Raw genomic sequence first — 21766 nt, 5'->3', positions numbered from 1 at the left:
CTCATCATCTTGCCCCCCACATCTGCTCTTCCTTTGTATTCTACATTTTCATTATGACTCCCATCATCATCCCAGACCCACAGGCTAGAAGACATCGACGTCTTTTCCTCCCATATCAGTTCTTTTGCCAAGTTTGGTCAAGTTCTACATCTGCAATATCTCTTTTATCAGACTCTCCACTTTTAGACGGCCCATGATAGTAAACAAATTAGGTTCCCAATCATTAGCCTTTCTACTCTCTTACCCACCCAAATACTGACAGAGTGGACAGTTGTTTTAATCTGCCCAGCATCCATCTTCCTTCCTTATTGTCAATAACAATGTACCATTTTTTTGTTGGAGAACCACTCCTCCCCAATTCTCAGTCCGTGTGTGGGCACAGACCCAACTCATGAACAATCGAAGAATTCCATTTTCCTACCCATAGTGATCAGTTGAAATATGGGCATAAATGACTTCAAGCAGATCAGTGAAGACCCCATTCTGAGTTTTGAGGGGTATTTTTTGTTCCTTACTGGGAAGAAGGAACTGGTTGTAATAGCTTACTGGTTCCCTCATTAATAAGTGGGTTTAATAAAATCTTGACACATGTTCATTTTACATTTGTATTGGAGTCATGATTTTATCTTTCTTTTTAATTCTCTTTCTGGAAGTCTTCCACCAAGATGCCCAATGAATTTACCCAACAGAGCCAAGTGTATCACTAGGAAAATGTACCCGGTAGGTGGATTAATCCCAGGCACATATTGTCTTTGCTCCCAGAGGTGAATGCCAAGCAACAATAAAACTTGAACTTTGTTGACCCCATTTCTCCAGGTTTTTTTTCCTTTCTACTAATTGTGTGTATAAGTGTGTATGATGCAGTTGTAGCTAAGAAAGTATTCTCTTGGTGTCAGCAAAAAACAGTAACTTCACTTGAATGTATGACCATTTAGTGATCTCCAAAATTGGATTAATAGATTCTATTAACAAATATTAATTTTTCACTGAGTGAGAGAAGACATAGAATTTGGTTAGTTTTTTATTTATTTTGTTTTCCTGCTCACTGGAAAGGAGAACAGATCTTTGATATGTAGACTACAATATTTTGGTGTTTCTCTTGACATGTGGCTGAAATCATAGGATTGGAGTTTCAAGCTTTCTGTATGTCTATATGTCTGCAATTCAGAAAGAGTTTATCTCTCTCTATGAATGTATAATGTTTTTCTATCTCCCAAGAGTATTAAAAAATTAAATATTGAAGTTTCTTAAATTAAAGGAATTCTGTTCTAATTTTCAAAACGCATGAATAAGGCCAAGAGACAGACTATTTGGGGGACCTCAAAAAAAAGAGGAATTCACTCAAATTTATAGATATTGCAAGTAAAATCTGGTAGAAATTGTTGGCTTCAGTTTCCTAGCTTCAAGATCCGAAATAAATCAACAAAATAAAAAGACAACCTATTGAATGGGAGAAAATGTTTGCAAATCATATATCTGATAAGGGGCTAATTTCCAAAAAATATAAAGAACGCATACAACTCAATAGCAGAAAGAAAGAAAGAAAGAAAGAAAGAAAGAAAGAAAGAGTCTGATTTAAAAATGGACAGGGGATCTGAAAAGACATTTTTCCAAAGAAGACATCCAGATGGCCAATAGACACATGAAAAGATGCTCAACATCACTCATCATCAGAGAAATGAATATCAAAACCACAGTGAGATATCACCTCACACCTGTCAGAATGGCTAAAATCAATAACACAAGAAAAACAAGTTCTGGTGAAGATGTGGAGAAAAAGGAATCCTCTTGGACTGGTGAGAATGTAAACTGGCAGCCACTGTGGAAGACAGTACAGAAGTTCCTCAAAACATTTAAAATAGCACTACTAGGTATTTACCCAAAGAGCACAAAAACACTAATTTGAAGGGATACATGCACCCCTATGTTTATTGCAGCATTATTTACAATAGCCAAAGTATAGAAGCAGCCCAAGTGTCCATTAATAGATGAATGGATAAAGAAGATGCGGGGGCACCTGGGTGGCTCAGTCTGTTGAGCTTCTGACTTTGGCTCAGGTCATGATCTCACGGTCTGTGAGTATGAGCCCCACGTTGGGCTCTGTGCTGACAGCTCGGAGCCTGGAGCCTGCCTCGGATTCTGTGTCTCCCTCTCTTTCTGCCCCTCCCCCACTCGTGCTCTCTCTGTCTCACTCTCTATCAAAAACAAACAAACATTAAGAAATTTTTTTTTAAAAGATGTGGTGTATACACACACACACACACACACACACACACACAATGGAATATTATCCATCTATAAAAAAAGAATGAAATCTTGCCATTTGCAACAATATGGATTGGGCTAGAGAGTATAATACTAAGTGAAATAAGTTAGAGAAAGACAAATACCATATGATCTCACTCATATGTGGAATTTAAGAAACAAAACAAACAAGCGAAGAAAAAAAGAGAGAGAGAGATAAATCAAACAGACTTTTAACTACAGAGAGCAAACTGATGGTTACCAGAGGAGGTTGGGGAGGGGGGGAGGGGGTGGGTGAAATGAGTGATGGGGATTCATGAGTATACTTATCATGATGAAAAAATAATAAAACAAAAATTTTAAAAAGTGATTGTTCAAAAAGGAAAGAATGATAGAAGAAGAATAATAAGCTATGTGAAGTGAGTTTAAAAGTTTAAGGAGAATTATGAACTTGAAAATTAATAAAATGATACTTTTAAAAGATAGGGGTACCTGGGTGGTTCAGTCAGCTAAGTGTCAAATTCTTGATTTCGGCTTGGCTCAGGTCATGATCTCACAGTCACGAGATTGAGCCCCACAACAGTCTCCGTGCTGACAGCATGGAGTCTGTTTGAAATTCTCCCTCTTACTCTCTTTCTGCCCATCCCCAACCCACGTGTGTGCACATGCATATTCTCTCACAAAATAAATAAACTTAAAAAAATACAGAAATAAAAAATTTAAATGTCCATCAACTGATGAATACATAAAGAAGATGTGGGACATTTATATACAATGGAATATTACTCCACGATCAAAATGAATGAAATCTTCCCATTTGCAACAACGTGGATGGAACTAGACTGCATTATACTAAGTGGAAATAAGTCAGTCAGAGAAAGATAAATATCATATGATTTCACTCATATGTGGAATTTAAGAAACAAAACAGATGAACATAGGGGAAAAGAAAGAAAAATGAGATAAAAACAGAGAAGGAGGCAAACCATAAGAAACTCTTAAATACAGAGAACTGAGGGTTGCTGGAGGGGTGTTGGGTGGGGGGGATGGGCATTAAGGAAGGCACTTGTTGGGATGAGAATTGGGTGTTATCCGTAAGTGATAAGTCACTAAATTCTGCTCCTGAAATCATTATTACACAATATGTTAACTAACTTGGATTTTAATTAATTAATTAAATTTAAAAATTAAAAAAATTAATTTAATTAATTTAAAAATTTAAAAATTAATTAATTAATTAAAACAAAGGGCCTTTCCTGCCACTCTTCTGGAATTCCCAAACCTCCTCATGCAACAAAAAGAGCAATATTTGGAACAGTAGATGACCCTCAGGATCCTACTCCTATACTGGTCAGTGTCCATTTTGATTGGTGGGTGTCATGACCTACTGGTTCTTAAATAACATTTTTAATAACACCTCCACTTCTACTTCCTCTCACTTTATATCCACCCCGTTCTCTTTTTCCACCACCAAATTTTAGTAGATTATATTATTTGCTTGTTTCTTCTAGAATTTACTTTTATACTATGGTAGATTGATTGAATTAATGGCACCATTTGTTCACCTCCTTCTGCAGCCATTCCCTTTGCCCTAGGACTTTGAAGTCTCTTCTATATAATAGGTAGAGTCTATTTCTAATCCTCTTGAATCTGAGCATGGCCATGTGACTTCCTTTAGACAAAAGAATATTAGCAGCATGGGAAATACTTGTGTGTTCCTGCAGTCTCTCTTGTTTCTATTTATTTCCCACAGAAATATGTTGCGGTTAGCTTGCCAGATGACTATGACAGGTACATGAAGGTCAGATGAAACATCCCAGCCAAAGCCACTGTAGACCAGCCAACCTCCAATGACCCAGCTAACTGACCAGAGATACATGAGGAACCTTGCCCAGATCAGCAGAACAACCCAATCAGTGCACAGATTCATGAGAAATAACAAATGGTTTCTTTAAATCTCTAAGTTGAGAGGCGCCTGGGTGGTGCAGTCGGTTAAGCGTCCGACTTCAGCCAGGTCACGATCTCACGGTCTGTGAGTTCGAGCCCGTGTCAGGCTCTGGGCTGATGGCTCAGAGCCTGGAGCCTGTTTCCGATTCTGTGTCTCCCTCTCTCTCTGCCCCTCCCCCGTTCATGCTCTGTCTCTCTCTGTCCCAAAAATAAATAAAAACGTTGAAAAAAAATTTTTTTAAATAAATCTCTAAGTTGTATGATAATATATTACCTGGAATAACAGCAGGTAACAGCAATAGTTGCCTGATACATATGCCTTTATAACTACTGGACTTTTATTAAATTTTAAGATATCTTTGACCTCTAGCTATAAAAGCTAAGAAAACATTATAGTACCTCCTACCTTCTCTTCCTCATCTTTTTGTTATCAGTTCTAGTATTGTGCAAGTTCTACATCATCTTCCCTAAAGACTTGTATTTTCTTTGAGCATTGTTAATGCTTGAAAGAGTTCTTTAAAATCCTGGTGATATGTGTAGTCACTATTTTTATCTGGTTAGTGTCAACATTTTCCTTGGGAGGGTCTTCACTTTTCATCAGTTTTTCTTGTTCTTTTCCTCATTTTTTACTGGCAATATAGTTTGTATACTTGTTCCTTTTTATGATTATTAAATTTGAATGAAATGAGTTTTTCCTGGACCAACAGCAACTTTCAGGAAGTTTTAGTTGGAAAGGCTCAAGGTAGTTCTGAGATAGGTATACTGAATCTCAGTATAGCTTCCTATATAAACTGTGTGTGTGTGTGTGTGTGTGTATGTGTGTGTGTGTGTGTGTGTGTGAAAGAGAGAGAGAGAGAGAGAGAGAGCTGTATTAGCTTTAACTTCTTAGACAGCACAGTCAAGCAGATAAAGGGCTATTGACAAAACAGAATCTCTTCTCCATCTTGACTCAGTAATAGGAAAATAATAATAATGTTTCCCACAAGGATGCACTGTCTATATGTTTCCTATTCAGTCCCATCTCCTCTTCACTCCTTCCCCTCAAGGCTTACACATTCACACTGTGGTGCCAACAAGATCCTGAAAGGTAACTTTCTGCAATTGAGTCACCCTATTTCCATTGTACCAAAGGATGGTTGGCTTTGCCTTTCATATAGTTCAGTTACTTTGGAAAACAGCTGTTATCTAAGATCTGCAGCTATAAACATCATATTTGGAAGCCTTTCTGGACATCTACTGATACTTTAACCGAAAGTACCTCTATTTAAATTTGTTGTGAATCCTAATGTGTTTGAAACTCATCAGTATTTTATATTGCATTTCTCTTTGTTCCATTTTCTCTGTGTTTCTTTTGTTTGAGGGGAATTTGTTTCTTCATTTCATTTTTTCCCTCTACAGGTTTTGAAATTATATTCTATTTCTCTTCTGTAGTAATTACATTTAAAATTTTTGTATGAATACTTAACCAACATCTCTACCCTCTTTCTGGATAATAACAAGACATTGGAATGCTTTAATTCCAATCATGCCTTCCAGTCTAATTGCTATTATAGTCTGGAATTTTCATTACTACATTTCTTTAACTCCAAAAATTAAATGTTTTTATTGTTTTATATAATTACTCTCCATATAGAACTACCTATATGATTGTCTTGGTTCATTGCTCTTCCTTGAAGTTCAGACCTTCTTTTTCAGATTATTTTCTTTCTTCCTGAATACATCCCTGGGAAGTTTCATTAGTGAATATCTATTGATAAGTTCTCAGATTTTATGTGCCTGAAAATTTTTCTTGTTCACCTTTAATTTTGAAAGACCATTTTCCTGGTTATAAAATTCAAAGTGGACACTTACTTGTTTGCAGCACTTTACAGATATCATTCTATCACGTCTGGTGTCCATTATTGTCAGGTTAAAGTCTGTTATTCTTTTGTATGTGATCTATCTTTTATGTCTGGATGTGGTTTTTTTCATTTATGTATGTATGTGTGTATTTTTTAAATTCCAGTATAATTAACATACAGTGTTATGTTAGTTCCAGGTGTAAAATACGGTGATTCGACAATTCTACAATTACTCAGTGCTCATCATGATAAATGCTCTCTTAATCCCCTTCACCTATTTCACTCATCCCACCATTCACCTCCTCTCTGGTAATTGTTTTTCCCTGACTGACTTATTTCACTTAGCATTATACCCACTATATTCATCCATATTGTTACAAATGGCAAGATTTCATTCCTTTTTATGGCGGAGTAATATTCCATTGTATATACACACCATGTCTTCTTTATCCATTTATCTATAGATGGAGATTTTGGTTGCTTCTGTATGTTGACTACTGTAAGTAATGCTGCAAAAAACATAGGGGTGCATATACCTTTTCAAATTAGCGTTTTTATATTCTTAGGTTGAATGCTCAGTAATGAAATTACTGGATCATGTGGTAATTCTATTTTTAATTTTTTGAGGAAGCTTCATACTGTTTTCCATACTGGCTGCACCAGTTTGCATTCCCACCAACAGTGCACAAGGGTTTCTTGTTTTTTCTTGTGTTGTTGATTTTAAACAATCTGACAAGTGTGAGGTGGTATCTCACTGTGGTTTTGATTTCCATTTCCTGGATGCTGGGTAATGTTGAGCATCTTTTCATACATCCGTTGGCCATCTATATGTCTTCTTTGGAGAAATGTCTGTTCATGTCTTCTGCCCATTCTTAATGGGATTATTTGATTTTTTGGTGTTGAGTTGCATACATTCTTTATATTTTGGACACTAACCCTTTCTCAGATATGTCATTTGCAAATATCTTCTCCCATTCAGTAAGTTGTCTTTTAGTCTTGTTGATTGTTTTCTTTGCTATGCAGAAATTTTTCAGTTTGAGGTAGTCCCAGGAGTTTATTTTTGCTTTTGTTTCCCTTGCCTCAGGAGACATATCTAGAAAAATGTTATGGGTGATGTCAGAGAAATTACTGCCCATGTTTTCTTCTAGGATTTTTATGGTTTCAGGTCTCAGTTTTAGGTCTTTCATACGTTTTGAGTTTTTTTGTGTGTATAATGTGAGAAAGTGGTCCAGTTTCATTCTTTTGCATATCGTCCAGTTTTCCCAACACCATCTGTTGAAGAGACTATCTTTTCCTCCATTGCATATTCTTGTCTCTTCTGTCACATATTAATTGACCTTATAGGTATAGATTTATTTCTGGGCTCTCTGTTCTGCTCCATTGATCTATACGTCTGTTTTTGTGCCAGGACCATACAGTTTTGATCACTACAGCTAGGTAGTGTATCTTGAAATCTGGGATTGTAATAACCTTTAGTTTTGTTCTTCTTTTTCAATATTGCTTTGGCTATCCAGGGTCTTTCATGGTTCCATATAAATTTTAGGATTATATGTTCTAGTTCTGTGAAAAATGCTGATATTTTTATAGAGATTGCATTAAAACTGTAGATAGGTTTGGGTAGTATGGATATCTCAGCAATATTTGTTCTTCCAATCCATGAGTATGGAATATATTTTTCATTTGTTTTATCTTCAATTACTTTCATCAGTGTTTTATAGTTTTCAGAATACAGGTCTTTCACATCCTAAGTTTATTAATAGGTATGTTATTATTTTTGGTGCAGTTGTAAATGGGATTGTTTTCTTAATTTCTCTTTATTCTGCTTTGTTATCTGTGTATCAAAATGCAACAGATTTCTGCATACTGATTTTTTATCCTGTGACATTATTAATTTCATCTATTAGTTCTAATAGTTTTTTGGTGGATTCTTTAGGGTTGTCTATATATAGTATCATGTCATCTGCAAATAGTGAAAGTTTTACTTCTTCCTTACCAGTTTGGATGCTTTAATTTCTTTTGTTGTCTTATTGCTGTGGCTAGCACTTCTAGTACTATGCTGAATAAAAGTGGTGAGAGTGGACATCCTTGTCTTGCTCTTGATCTTTGAAGAAAAGCTCTCAGTTTTGACCATTAAGTATGTTAGCTTTGTGTTTTTCACATATGTCCTTTATTATATTGAAGTATGTTCCCTCTAAACCTATTTTGTTGAGGGTTTTTTTTTTAATCATGAATGGATATTATATTAGGTCAAATGCTTTTTCTGTATCTATGGAAATTATCATATTCAAAGGATGTTTTCATTCTTTCTCTATTTTTTAAAAAAATTTTTAATGTTTATTTATTTTTGAGAGAGAGACAGAGTGAGAGCAGGGGAAGGGCAGAGAGAGAGGGAGACAAAGAGTCTGAAGCAGGCTCCAGAGCTGCCAGCACAGACCCCAACACAGGGCTTGAATTTGTGAACCACAGATCATCACCTGAGCTGAAGTCGGACACTTAACCAACTGAGCCACCCAGGGGCTCCCATCCTTTCTCTTATTGATGTGATGTATCATATTGATTGATTTGAGAATATTGAATCACTCTTGCATCACAGAATAAATCCACTTGATTGTGATCAATGATTTTTTAATGGATTATTGGATTCTAAATGCCAATGTTTTGTTGAGGATTTTTGCATTTATGTTCATCAGAGCTGGATTTTTTTTTCCTTTTTTCTTCTTTTTTTTTTGTAGTATCTGTATCTGGTTTTGGTATTACAGTAATGCTGGCCTTATAGAATGAATTTGAAAGGTTTGCTTCCTCTTCTATCTCTTAGAATAGTGTGAGAAGAAGATGTATTAACTCTTTTTTAAATGTTTGGTAGAATTCCCCTGTGAAGCCATCTGATTCTGAATTTTTGTTTGTTGGGAGTTTTCTGATTACTGTTTTGACTTCATTGCTGTTAATCAGTCTGTTGAAATTTTCTATTTCTTTCTGATACAGATTTGGGGGTTTTATGTATCTAGGAATTTATCCATTTTTTCTAGGTTGTCCAATTTTTGGCATATAATTTTTCATAATATTCCCTCATAATCCTTTGTAATTCTCAGGTGTTGGGCATTAATCTCTTTCATTTTTTATTCTGTTTATTTGCATCCTCTGTTTTGTTTTTGTATGTTTTTGTTTTTGATTAGTCTGACTAAAGATTTATCAATTTTGTTGATCTTTTCTAAAAATCACGTCTGGGTTACAATGATCTGTTCTTTTTTTTTTTAAGCTACTACTTTATTTATTTCTGCTTTAATCTTTATTATTTCCTTCCTTCTCTTGGTTTTGGGTTTTATTTGTTCTTTTTCTAGCTCCTTGAATTGTAAGATTAGGTTTTTATTTTAGATTTTTCTTGCTTCTTGAGGAAGACCTGAATTGCTGTAAATTTCTCTCTTAGGAAAGCTTTTGCTGCATCCCAAAGATTGTGGACCATTATGTTTTAATTTTCATTTGTCTCCATGTATTTTTTTATTTCCTCTTTGATTTCCTGGTTGACTGATTCATTGTTTAGTATTATGTTATTTAACCTCCATCTATTTGTGTTCTTCTCAGGTTTTTTTCTTGTGGTTGATTTCAAGTTTCAAAGCATTGTGGTCATATGCATAGTACGAATTCAATCGTTTTGAATTTGTTGAGACATGTTTCATGGCCTAACATGTGAGTTATTCTGGAGAATGTTCCACGCACAGTTAAAAAGAATGTGTATTCTTCTGTTTTAGGATGGAATATTCTGAATATATGTTAGATCGATCTGGTCCAATATGTTACTCAAAGCCACTGTTTCCTTGTTGATTTTCTGTTTGGATGATACATTCATTGATGTAAGTGGGGTGTTAAAGTCTCCTGCTATTATTGTATTACTATTGATAACTTCTTTTATGTATGTTGATGCAAAAATATTTACAATTGTTATATATTCTTGTTGGGTTATTCCCAATAAAATTATGTAGTGTCCTTGGTCTTGTTATAGTCTTTGTTTAATGTCTATTTTGTTCAATATAAGTGTCACTACCCCAGCTTTTTTTTTCCACTTTCATTGCATTATAAATGCTTTTCAACCCCTTCACTTTCATTCTGCATGAGTCTTTAGGTCTGAAATGAGTCTCTTGCAGGCAGCATACATATGGGTCTTGTTTTTATAATCATTCCATCACCTTGTATTCTTTTGATTGAAGACTTTAGTCTATTTAGATTCAAGGTAATTATTGATAGGTAAGAACCGTTTGCCATTTTTGTTTCATGGTTGTTTCTATAGTTCTTCTCTGTTCCTTTCTTCTCTTGCTCTCTTCTCTTCTGATTTGATGGCTCTCTTTATCTCTATTTTTTGTATATCAGTAGTAAACCAGTAGTAACTGGTTTTTTATTTGTGGCTACCATTAGGTTTGTATATATTATGTTCTGCATATAATAGTCTACATTACATTGATGGTCATGTAAATTTGAACTCATTCTTTTTTTTTCATTTCTCAATAGTTCTTTTTTTTATATTATTTTTAATATATGAAATTTATTGACAAATTGGTTTCCATACAACACCCAGTGCTCATCCCAAAAGGTGCCCTCCTCAATACCCATCACCGCCCTCCCCTCCCTCCCACCCCCCACCAACCCTCAGTTTGTTCTCAGTTTTTAACAGTCTCTTATGTTTTGGCTCTCTCCCACTCTAACCTCTTTTTTTTTTCCTTCCCCTCCCCCATGGGTTCCTGTTAAGTTTCTCAGGATCCACATAAGAGTGAAACCATATGGTATCTGTCTTTCTCTGTATGGCTTATTTCACTTAGCATCACACTCTCCAGTTCCATCCACGTTGCTACAAAAGGTCATATTTCATTTTTTCTCATTGCCACGTAGTATTCCATTGTGTATATAAACCACAATTTCTTTATCCATTCATCAGTTGATGGACATTTAGGCTCTTTCCATAATTGGGCTATTGTTGAGAGTCCTGCTATGAACATTGGGGTACAAGTGCCCCTATGCATCAGTACTCCTGTATCCCTTGGATAAATTCCTAGCAGTGCTATTGCTGGGTCATAGGGTAGGTCTATTTTTAATTTTCTGAGGACCCTCCACACTGCTTTCCAGAGTGGCTGCACCAGTTTGCATTCCCACCAACAGTGCAAGAGGGTTCCCGTTTCTCCACATCCTCTCCAGCATCTATAGTCTCCTGATTTGTTCATTTTGGCCACTCTGACTGGCGTGAGGTGATACCTGAGTGTGGTTTTGATTTGTATTTCCCTGATAAGGAGCGACGCTGAACATCTTTTCATGTGCCTGTTGGCCATCTGGATGTCTTCTTTAGAGAAGTGTCTATTCATGTTTTCTGCCCATTTCTTCACTGGGTTATTTGTTTTTCGGGTGTGGAGTTTGGTGAGCTCTTTATACATTTTAGATACTAGCCCTTTCTCCGATATGTCATTTGCAAATATCTTTTCCCATTCCATTGGTTGCCTTTTAGTTTTGTTGGTTGTTTCCTTTGCTGTGCAGAAGCTTTTTATCTTCATAATGTCCCAGTAATTCACTTTTGCTTTTAATTCCCTTGCCTTTGGGGATGTGTCGAGTAAGAGATTGCTACGGCTGAGGTCAGAGATGTCTTTTCCTGCTTTCTCCTCTAGGGTTTTTATGGTTTCCTGTCTCACATTCAGGTCCTTGATCCATTTTGAGTTTATTTTTGTGAATGGTGTGAGAAAGTGGTCTAGTTTCAACCTTCTGCATGTTGCTGTCCAGTTCTCCCAGCACCATTTGTTAAAGAGGCTGTCTTTTTTCCATTGGATGTTCTTTCCTGCTTTGTCAAAGATGAGTTGGCCATACGTTTGTGGGTCTAGTTCTGGGGTTTCTATTCTATTCCATTGGTCTGTGTGTCTGTTTTTGTGCCAATACCATGCTGTCTTGATGATGACAGCTTTGTAGTAGAGGCTAAAGTCTGGGATTGTGATGCCTCCTGCTTTGGTCTTCTTCTTCAAAATTCCTTTGGCTATTCGGGGCCTTTTGTGGTTCCATATGAATTTTAGGATTGCTTGTTCTAGTTTTGAGAAGAATGCTGGTGCAATTTTGATTGGGATTGCATTGAATGTGTAGATAGCTTTGGGTAGTATTGACATTTTGACAATATTTATTTTTCCAATCCATGAGCAGGGAATGTCTTTCCATTTCTTTATATCTTCTTCAATTACCTTCATAAGCTTTCTATAGTTTTCAGCATACAGATCCTTTACATCTTTGGTTAGATTTATTCCTAGGTATTTTATGCATCTTGGTGAAATTGTGAATGGGATCAATTTCTTTATTTGTCTTTCTGTTGCTTCATTGTTAGTGTATAAGAATGCAACTGATTTCTGTACATTGATTTTGTATCCTGCAACTTTGCTGAATTCCTGTATCAGTTCTAGCAGACTTTTGGTGGAGTCTGTCGGATTTTCCATGTATAATATCATGTCATCTGCAAAAAGCGAAAGCTTGACTTCCTCTTTGCCAATTTTGATGCCTTTGATTTCCTTTTGTTGTCTGATTGCTGATGCTAGAACTTCCAGCACTATGTTAAACAGCAGCGGTGAGAGTGGGCATCCCTGTCGTGTTCCTGATCTCAGGGAAAAAGCTCTCAGTTTTTCCCCGTTGAGGATGATGTTAGCTGTGGGCTTTTCATAAATGGCTTTTATGATCTTTAAGTATGTTCCTTCTATCCCGACTTTCTCAAGGGTTTTTATTAAGAAAGGGTGCTGGATTTTGTCAAAGGCCTTTTCTGCATCGATTGACAGGATCATATGGTTCTTCTCTTTTTTTTTGTTAATGTGATGTATCACGTTGATTGATTTGCGAATGTTGAACCAGCCCTGCATCCCAGGAATGAATCCCACTTGATCATGGTGAATAATTCTTTTTATATGCTGTTGAATTCGATTTGCTAGTATCTTATTGAGAATTTTTGCATCCATATTCATCAGGGATATTGGCCTGTAGTTCTCTTTTTTTACTGGGTCTCTGTCTGGTTTAGGATTCAAAGTAATACTGGCTTCATAGAATGAGTCTGGGAGTTTTCCTTCCCTTTCTATTTCTTGGAATAGCTTGAGAAGGATAGGTATTATCTCTGCTTTAAACGTCTGGTAGAACTCGCCTGGGAAGCCATCTGGTCCTGGACTCTTATTTGTGGGGATATTTTTGATAACCGATTCAATTTCTTCGCTGGTTATGGGTCTGTTCAAGCTTTCTATTTCCTCCTGATTGAGTTTTGGAAGAGTGTGGGTGTTCAGGAATTTGTCCATTTCTTCCAAGTTGTCCAATTTGTTGGCATATAATTTTTCATAGTATTCCCTGATAATTGTTTGTATCTCTGAGGGATTGGTTGTAATAATTGCATTTTCATTGATGATTTTATCTATTTGGGTCATCTCCCTTTTCTTTTTGAGAAACCTGGCTAGAGGTTTGTCAATTTTGTTTATTTTTTCAAAAAACCAACTCTTGGTTTCGTTGATCTGCTCTACAGTTCTTTTAGATTCTATATTGTTTATTTCTGCTCTGATCTTTATTATTTCTCTTCTTCTGCTGGGTTTAGGCTGCCTTTGCTGTTCTGCTTCTATTTCCTTTAGGTGTGCTGTCAGATTTGTATTTGGGATTTTTCTTGTTTCTTGAGATAGGCCTGGATTGCAATGTATTTTCCTCTCAGGACTGCCTTCGCTGCATCCCAAAGCGTTTGGGTTGTTGTATTTTCATTTTCGTTTGTTTCCATATATTTTTTAAATTTCTTCTCTAATTGCCTGGTTGACCCACTCATTCGTTAGTAGGGTGTTCTTTAACCTCCATGCTTTTGGAGGGTTTCCAGACTTTTTTCTGTGGTTGATTTCAAGCTTCATAGCACTGTGGTCTGAAAGTATGCATGGTATAATCTCAATTCTTGTATACTTATGAAGGGTTGTTTTGTGACCCAGTATATGATCTATCTTGGAGAATGTTCCATGTGCACTCGAGAAGAAAGTATATTCTGTTGCTTTGGGATGCAGAGTTCTAAATATATCTGCCAAGTCCATCTGATCCAATGTATCATTCAGGGCCCTTGTTTCTTTATTGACCGTGTGTCTAGTTGATCTATCCATTTCTGTAAGTGGGATGTTAAAGTCCCCTGGAATTACCACATTCTTATCGATAAGGTTGCTTATGTTTATGAGTAATTGTTTTATATATTTGGGGGCTCCGGTATTCGGCGCATAGACATTTATAATTGTTAGCTCTTCCTGATGGATAGACCCTGTAACTATTATATAATGTCCTTCTTCATCTCTTGTTACAGCATTTAATTTAAAGTCTAGTTTGTCTGATATAAGTATGGCTACTCCAGCTTTCTTTTGGCTTCCAGTCGCATGATAAATAGTTCTCCATCCCCTCACTCTCAATCTAAAGGTGTCCTCCGGTCTAAAATGAGTCTCTTGTAGACAGAAAATAGATGGGTCTTGTATTTTTATCCATTCTGATACCCTATGTCTTTTGGTTGGCGCATTTAATCCATTTACATTCAGTGTTATTATAGAAAGATACAGGTTTAGAGTCATTGTGATGTCTGTATGTTTTATGCTTGTAGTGATGTCTCTGGGACTTTGTCTCACAGGGTCCCCCTTAGGATCTCTTGTAGGGCTGGTTTAGTGGTGACAAATTCCTTCAGTTTTTGTTTGTTTGGGAAGACCTTTATCTCTCCTTCTATTCTAAATGACAGACTTGCTGGATAAAGGATTCTCGGCTGCATATTTTTTCTGTCTAGCACACTGAACATCTCGTGCCAATCCTTTCTGGCCTGCCAAGTTTCAAAAGAGAGATCAGTCACGAGTCTTATAGGTCTCCCTTTATATGTGAGGGCACGTTTAACCCTTGCTGCTTTCAGAATTTTCTCTTTATCCTTGTATTTTGCCAGTTTCACTATGGTATGTCGTGCAGAAGACCGATTCAAGTTACGTCTGAAGGGAGTTCTCTATGCCTCTTGGATTTCAATGCCTTTTTCCTTCTCCAGTTCAGGGAAGTTCTCAGCTATTATTTCTTCAAGGACCCCTTCAGCACCTTTCCCTCTCTCTTCCTCCTCTGGGATACCAATTATGCGTATATTATTTCTTTTCAGTGTATCACTTAGTTCTCTAATTTTCCCCTCATACTCCTGGATTTTTTTATCTCTCTTTTTCTCAGCTTCCTCTTTTTCCATAACTTTATCTTCTAGTTCACCTAGTCTCTCCTCTGCCTCTTCCATCCAAGCCGTGGTGGTTTCCATTTTGTTTTGCATTTCATTTAAAGCGTTTTTCAGCTCCTCGTGACTGTTCCTTAGTCCCTTGATCTCTGTAGCAAGAGATTCTCTGCTGTCCTGTATACTGTTTTCAAGCCCAGCAATTAATTTTATGACTATTATTCTAAATTCACTTTCTGTTATATTATTTAAATCCTTTTTGATCAGCTCATTAGCTGTTGTTATTTCCTGGAGATTCTTCCGAGGGGAATTCTTCCGCTTGGTCATTTTGGATAGTGCCTGGTGTGGTGAGGACCTGCAGGGCACTTCCCCTGTGCTGTGGTGTATAACTGGAGTTGGTGGGCGGGGCCGCAGTCAGACCTGATGTCTGCCCCCAGCCCACCGCTGGGGCCACAGTCAGACTGGTGTGTGCCTTCTCTTCCTCTCTCCTAGGGGCGGGATTCACTGTGGGGTGGCGTGGCCCTTCTGGGCTACTTGCACACTGCCAGGCTTGTGGTGCTGGGTATGTGGCGTATTAGCTGGGGTGGGTAGGCAAGGTGCCCGGGGGCAGGGGGGGCAGGCTTAGCTCGCTTCTCCTTAGGTGATCCACTTCAGGAGGGGCCCTGTGGCAGCCGGAGGGAGTCAGATCCGCTGCCAGAGGTTTGGCTTTGCAGAAGCACAGAGTTGGGTGTTTGCGGGGAGCGAGCAAGTTCCCTGGCAGGAACCGGTTCCCTTTGGGATTTGGGCTGGGGGATGGGCGGGGGAGATGGCGCTGGTGAGCGCCTTTGTTCCCCACCAAACTGAGCTCTGTCGTCCGGGGGCTCAGCAGCTCTCCCTCCCTTTGTCCTCCATCCTTCCCGCTTTCCAAACAGATCTGTTAACTTATGACCTCCCAGACAGTAAGTGGCGCTTGCTGTCGGAACACAGTCCGTCAGCCCCTTTTGCAAGCCAGACTCGGGGACTCTGTTTGGCCAGAGAGCTGCCCCTCTGCCCCGGCTCCCTCCCGCCAGTCCATGGAGCGCGCGCCGCCTCGCCGCCCTTCCTACCCTCTTCCGTGGGCCTCTCGTCTGTGCTTGGGTCTGGCGACTCCATTCTGCTAATCCTCTGGCGGTTTTCTGGGTTATTTAGGCAGGTGTAGGTGGAATCTAAGTGATCAGCAGGACGCGCGGTGAGCCCAGCGTCTCCTTCGCCACCGTCTTCCGACTCTCCCAAATTTGAACTCATTCTAAAAGCACTACATTTTTACTTACCTCCCCACCATGTTTTAGGTATTTGGAGTAATACTTTACACCATTTTGTTTTGTGAATCCCTTGACTGATTTCTATAGATATACTTAATTTTACTGATTTTGTTCTTCCTCCTCTTCATGTATTAGTTCTAGCAGTTTTTTTGTTGGATTCTTTTGGGTTTTCCACACAGTATCATGTCACCTGCAAACAGTGAAAGTTTGACCTCCTCCTTGTCAATTTGGATGTCTTTTATTTCTTTGTGTTGTCTGATTGCTGAGGCTAGGAATTCCAAAACTATGTTAAATAACAGTGGTGAGAGTGGTCATCCCTATCATGTTCCTGACCTTAGGGGGAAATCTCTCAGTTTTTCCCCACTGAGGATGATATTCACAGCAGGTCTTTCATATGTGGCTTTTTTTTTAATTTTTTTTCAACATTTATTTATTTTTGGGACAGAGAAAGACAGAGCATGAACGGGGGAGGGGCAGAGAGAGAGGGAGACACAGAATCGGAAACAGGCTCCAGGCTCTGAGCCATCAGCCCAGAGCCCGACGCGGGGCTCGAACTCACGGACCGCGAGATAGTGACCTGGCTGAAGTCGGACGCTTAACCGACTGCGCCACCCAGGCGCCCCTCATATGTGGCTTTTATGATCTTGAGGAATCATCCTTCTATCCCTACTTTCTTGAGAGTTTTTATCAAGAAAAGATGCTCTATTTTGTCAAATGGTTTCTCTGCATTTATTGAGAGGATCATGTGGTTCTTTTTCTTTCTTTTATTAATGTGATGTATCACATTGATTGATTGGTGGATACTGAACCAGCCCTGCATCCCAGGAAAAATCCCACTTGATCTTGGTGAATAATTCTTTTAAGGTATTGTTGGAACTGGTTGGCTAGTATCTTGTTGAGAAATTTTGCATCCATGTTCATCAGGGAAATTGGTCTACAATTGCCCTTATTATAGTGAGATTTTTGTCTGGTTTTGGAATTAAGGTAATGCTGGCCTCGTAGAATGAGTTTGGAAGTTTTCCTTCCACTTCTATCTTTTGAAACAGTTTCAAAAGAATAAGTATTAACTCTTATTTAAGTGTTTGGAAGAATTCCCCCTAGAAAGCCATCCAGCCCTGGACTCTTGTGTTTTGGGAGACTTTTTATTAGTGATTCAATTTCTTTACTGGTTTTGGGTCTGTTGAAATTTTCTATTTCTTCTTGTTTCACTTTTGGTAGTTTACATGTTTCTAGCAATTTGTCCATTTCTTCCAGATTGCCAATTTGTTGGCATATAATCACTCATACTATTCTCTTATTATTATTTATATTTCTGTAGTGTTGGTTGTAATCTCTCCTCTTTCATTTGTGATTTTATTTATTTGGGTCCTTTCCTTTTTCCTTTTACTCAATCAGGCTAAGAGTTTATCAATTTTGTTAATTCTTTCAAAGAACCAGCTCCTGGTTTCGTTGATCTCTTCTACTGTTTTGTTTTGTTTTGTTTTTTAATTTCGATATCATTGATTCCTGCCTTAATCTTTATTGTTTCCCTTCTTCTGCTGGTTTTGGGCTTTATTTGCTTTTATTTTTCTAGCTCCTTTAGTCATAAGATTATCTTGTATATCTGAGACCTCCTTCCTTGTTTAGGAATGCCTGGATTGCTATATACTTCCCTCTTAGGACTTCCTTTGCTGCATCCCAGATGTTTTGGACTGTCATGTTTTAATCTTCACTGGCTTCCATGTACTTTTTAATTCCCTCTTTAATTTCTTGGCTCACCCATTCATTCTTTAGCAGGATGTTCTCCAGAATAGATCACATACTTGGCCACAAATCAGCCCTCAACAAGTACAAAAATATCAAGATCATATCATGCATATTTTCAGACCACAACACTATGAAATTAGAAATACTAACAGAGACCCAAAACCTAAAAAGAAACCAAAAAACAATTCTGGAGCTATATAATACAGGTGAATTCAAAGATTCACTAGAGGGATTCAAAGACAGATTTGAGCAGACCAAAAAAAAGGAAAAAAGGAGAAGAACCTATGAACTTGAAGATAGGACAATGGAAATTATTTAGTCTGTTGAAGAGAAAGAAAAAACTGAAGGAAAGTGAACAAAGCTTAAAGGACCTGGGGGGCACCATCATGCAGAATAACATTTGCATCCTGGGAGTTACAGAGAAAAAGGGAGAAAGGGACAGAGAGAGTATTTGAAAAACCATGGGCTGAAAACTTCCTACATCTGATGAAAGACATGAATATAGACATCTAAGAAGCTCAACAAACTCCAACTAAGATAAACTCAAAGAGACCCATACTGAGACATATTATAAACAAATTTTCAATAAGCAAAGACAAACAGATTCTTGAAAGCAGCAAGAGAGAAGAAACTTGCCACATAACAAAAAGGATCCTCAATAAGATTATCAGCAGGGGAAGATGGCATAAGAGGACCCTAAGCTGATAATAACACATAAAACCCAAAGACTGGCAGAACAGTCTCTTTACAAGTCAATGTAGGAAAGATGCCACATCAAAGACAGTAGGAAGGAAAGAGACACACTCTGGAGCTAAATGGATTCATGGGACTGTCTGAGGGAAGGAGGGACTCTAGGTGTGGAAAGAAGAGAGGCCAGACTCATACCAAGCACCCCAGGCACAGGAAACATGCATGAAAACCAGAGGGGCAAAATTTTGCAAGTTTTTAAAATCAGCAGGGCTTAATATCTGGGACTTTCAAAATCAGTAGGGTTGGCTCTGGGAGAGTCAAGGGTAAGAGGAAACTAAGTCCCCACCCTTAAAGAGACATAACAACCAATATCCCCACATGAGATACAATACAGAAGCAGCTGTTTGAAAAATACAATGTGGGAGATTTGCTTACTAATCTCAGAGCCTATACTGGAGGAAGAGGAATCATTGGGAGACTTCTCCAGGAATCAAAGAGTTGGCTGGCACTACTTCCTTCCCAAGACTCCCAACCTAGACACACAGACACCTGAGGGAATCAGCTCAGCCCCAACCCTAGCTACCTGACTTGCTAATAGCACTATCGGCCCTCACATTCTCATGCACACACACCTCCTCAAGCCACTCCTCAGCTCCAGGTTCCTTCCCACAGCTGACCTGCACAAACATTGTTGACACCACACACTCTGTCTCCACATTCTCTTATGAACCTGGACCCTCCAATATGCCTTGGCCAGAGTTCATTCAAAGTGGTGCCACAAGCCTGGCAGGGTGGAAGTAGCATCACCCCAAAGTGACTCCTACCTGGGAGAGGGAAAGATAACCACACACAGCAGTGCACTGGAGGCAGGCATCTGATCTAACTTCAGGTCCCACCCAATGAAATATTCCAAGGGACAATGTAGGGAAAGTCCCCAGCATTCAGTGCTACCTCGTCTCTAGCAAATGCCTGGTCTTACTCAATTCAAGCACCAGCTATCCCAGAATGGCCCATTAACAACACAACAACCAAACCCTGCTCACAACAGGCAAAGAGAACCATTGCAGATAACTGGACTGAAGGCAAAAGTGGCTCAGCCACAACAGGTGGACACATAAAACACACATAAGAGACACCCCTGAAATGTCAGGTTCTGGTGAACATGGGATATTGCACTACAGGGCACCACAGGACCTCTTCTTCATGAGGCCACTACTTTCAAGAACAGGAGAAGTACCTGACTTTACTAACAGAAAGAAACAGACATAGAGAGACAAAATGAGAGGACTTTAATACTCCACTTACAACAATGGATAGATCATCTAAACAGAGAATAAATAAAGAAACAAGGGCCCTGAATGGTATTTTGCATCAGATGGACTTGACAGATATATTTAGAACTCTGCATCCCAAAGCAACAGAATATACTTTCTTCTCAAGTGCACATGGAACATTCTCCAAGATAGATGACATACTAGGTCACAAAACAGCCCTTAATAAGTATAAAAGAAATGAGATCATACCATGCACATTTTCAGACCACAATGCTATGAAACCTGAAATCAACCACAGGAAAAAGTCTGGAAAACCTCCAAAAGCATGGAGGTTAAAGAACACCCTACTAACGAATGAGTGGGTCAACCAGGCAATTAGAGAAGAAATTAAAAATTATATGGAAACAAATGAAAATGAAAATACAACAATCCAAATACTTTGGGATGCAGCAAAGGCAGTCCTGAGAGGAAAATACATTGCAATCCAGGCCTATCTCAAGAAACAAGAAAAATCCCAAATACAAAATCTAACAGCAGACCTAAAGAAACTAGAAGCAGAACAGCAAAGACACCCCAACCCAGCAGAAGAAGAGAAATAATAAAGATCAGAGCAGAAATAAACAATATAATATCTAAAAAAGAGTAGAGCAGACCAATGAAACCAAGAGTTGGTTTTCGAAAAAATAAACAAAATTGATAAATATCTAGCCAGGCTTCTCAAAAAGAAAAGGGAGAGGACCCAAATAGTTAAATCATGAATGAAAATGGAATTATTACAAGCAGTCCCTCAGAAATACAAGCAATTATCAGGGAATACTATGAGAAATTATATGCCAACAAACTGGACAACCTAGAAGAAATGGATACATTCCTAAACACCCACACACTTCCAAAACTCAAATGGAAAGAAATAGAAACTTTGAACAGACCCATAACTAGTGGAGAAATTGAATCAGTTATCAAAAGTCTCCCAACAAATAAGAGTCCAGGACCAGATGGCTTCCCAGGGGAATTCTACCAGACATGTAAAGCAGAGATAATACCTATCCTTCTCAAGCTATTCCAAAAAATAGAAAGGGAAGGAAAACTTCCAGACTCATTCTATGAAGCCAGCATGACTTTGATTCCCAAACTGGACAGAGATCCAGCAATAAGAAAAATTAAAAAAAATTAAAAAGAACTACAGGCCAATATCCCTGATGAATATGGATGCAAAAATTCTCAATAAGATACTAGCAAATCAAAGTAAACAGCATATAAAAAGAATTATTCACCACGATCAAGTGGGATTCATTCCTGGGCTGCAGGGCTGGTTCATTATTCACAATTCAATCAATGTGATACATCACATTAATAAAAGAAAAGATAAGAACCATATGATCCTGTCAATCGATGCAGAGAAAGCATTTGACAAAATACAGTATCCTTTCTTAATAAAGACCCTCGAGAATGTAAGGATAGAAGGAACATACTTAAACATCATAAAAGCCATTTATGAAAAGCCCACAGCTAATATCACCCTCAATGGGGAAAAACTGAGAGCTTTATCCCTGAGATCAG

The sequence above is a fragment of the Prionailurus viverrinus genome, chromosome A3 (genome assembly GCF_022837055.1).
Source record: "Prionailurus viverrinus isolate Anna chromosome A3, UM_Priviv_1.0, whole genome shotgun sequence".
NCBI classification, from domain to species: Eukaryota; Metazoa; Chordata; class Mammalia; order Carnivora; family Felidae; genus Prionailurus; species Prionailurus viverrinus.
The sequence above is the reverse complement of the archived record's forward strand: the minus strand, read 5'-3'. Positions refer to the sequence as shown.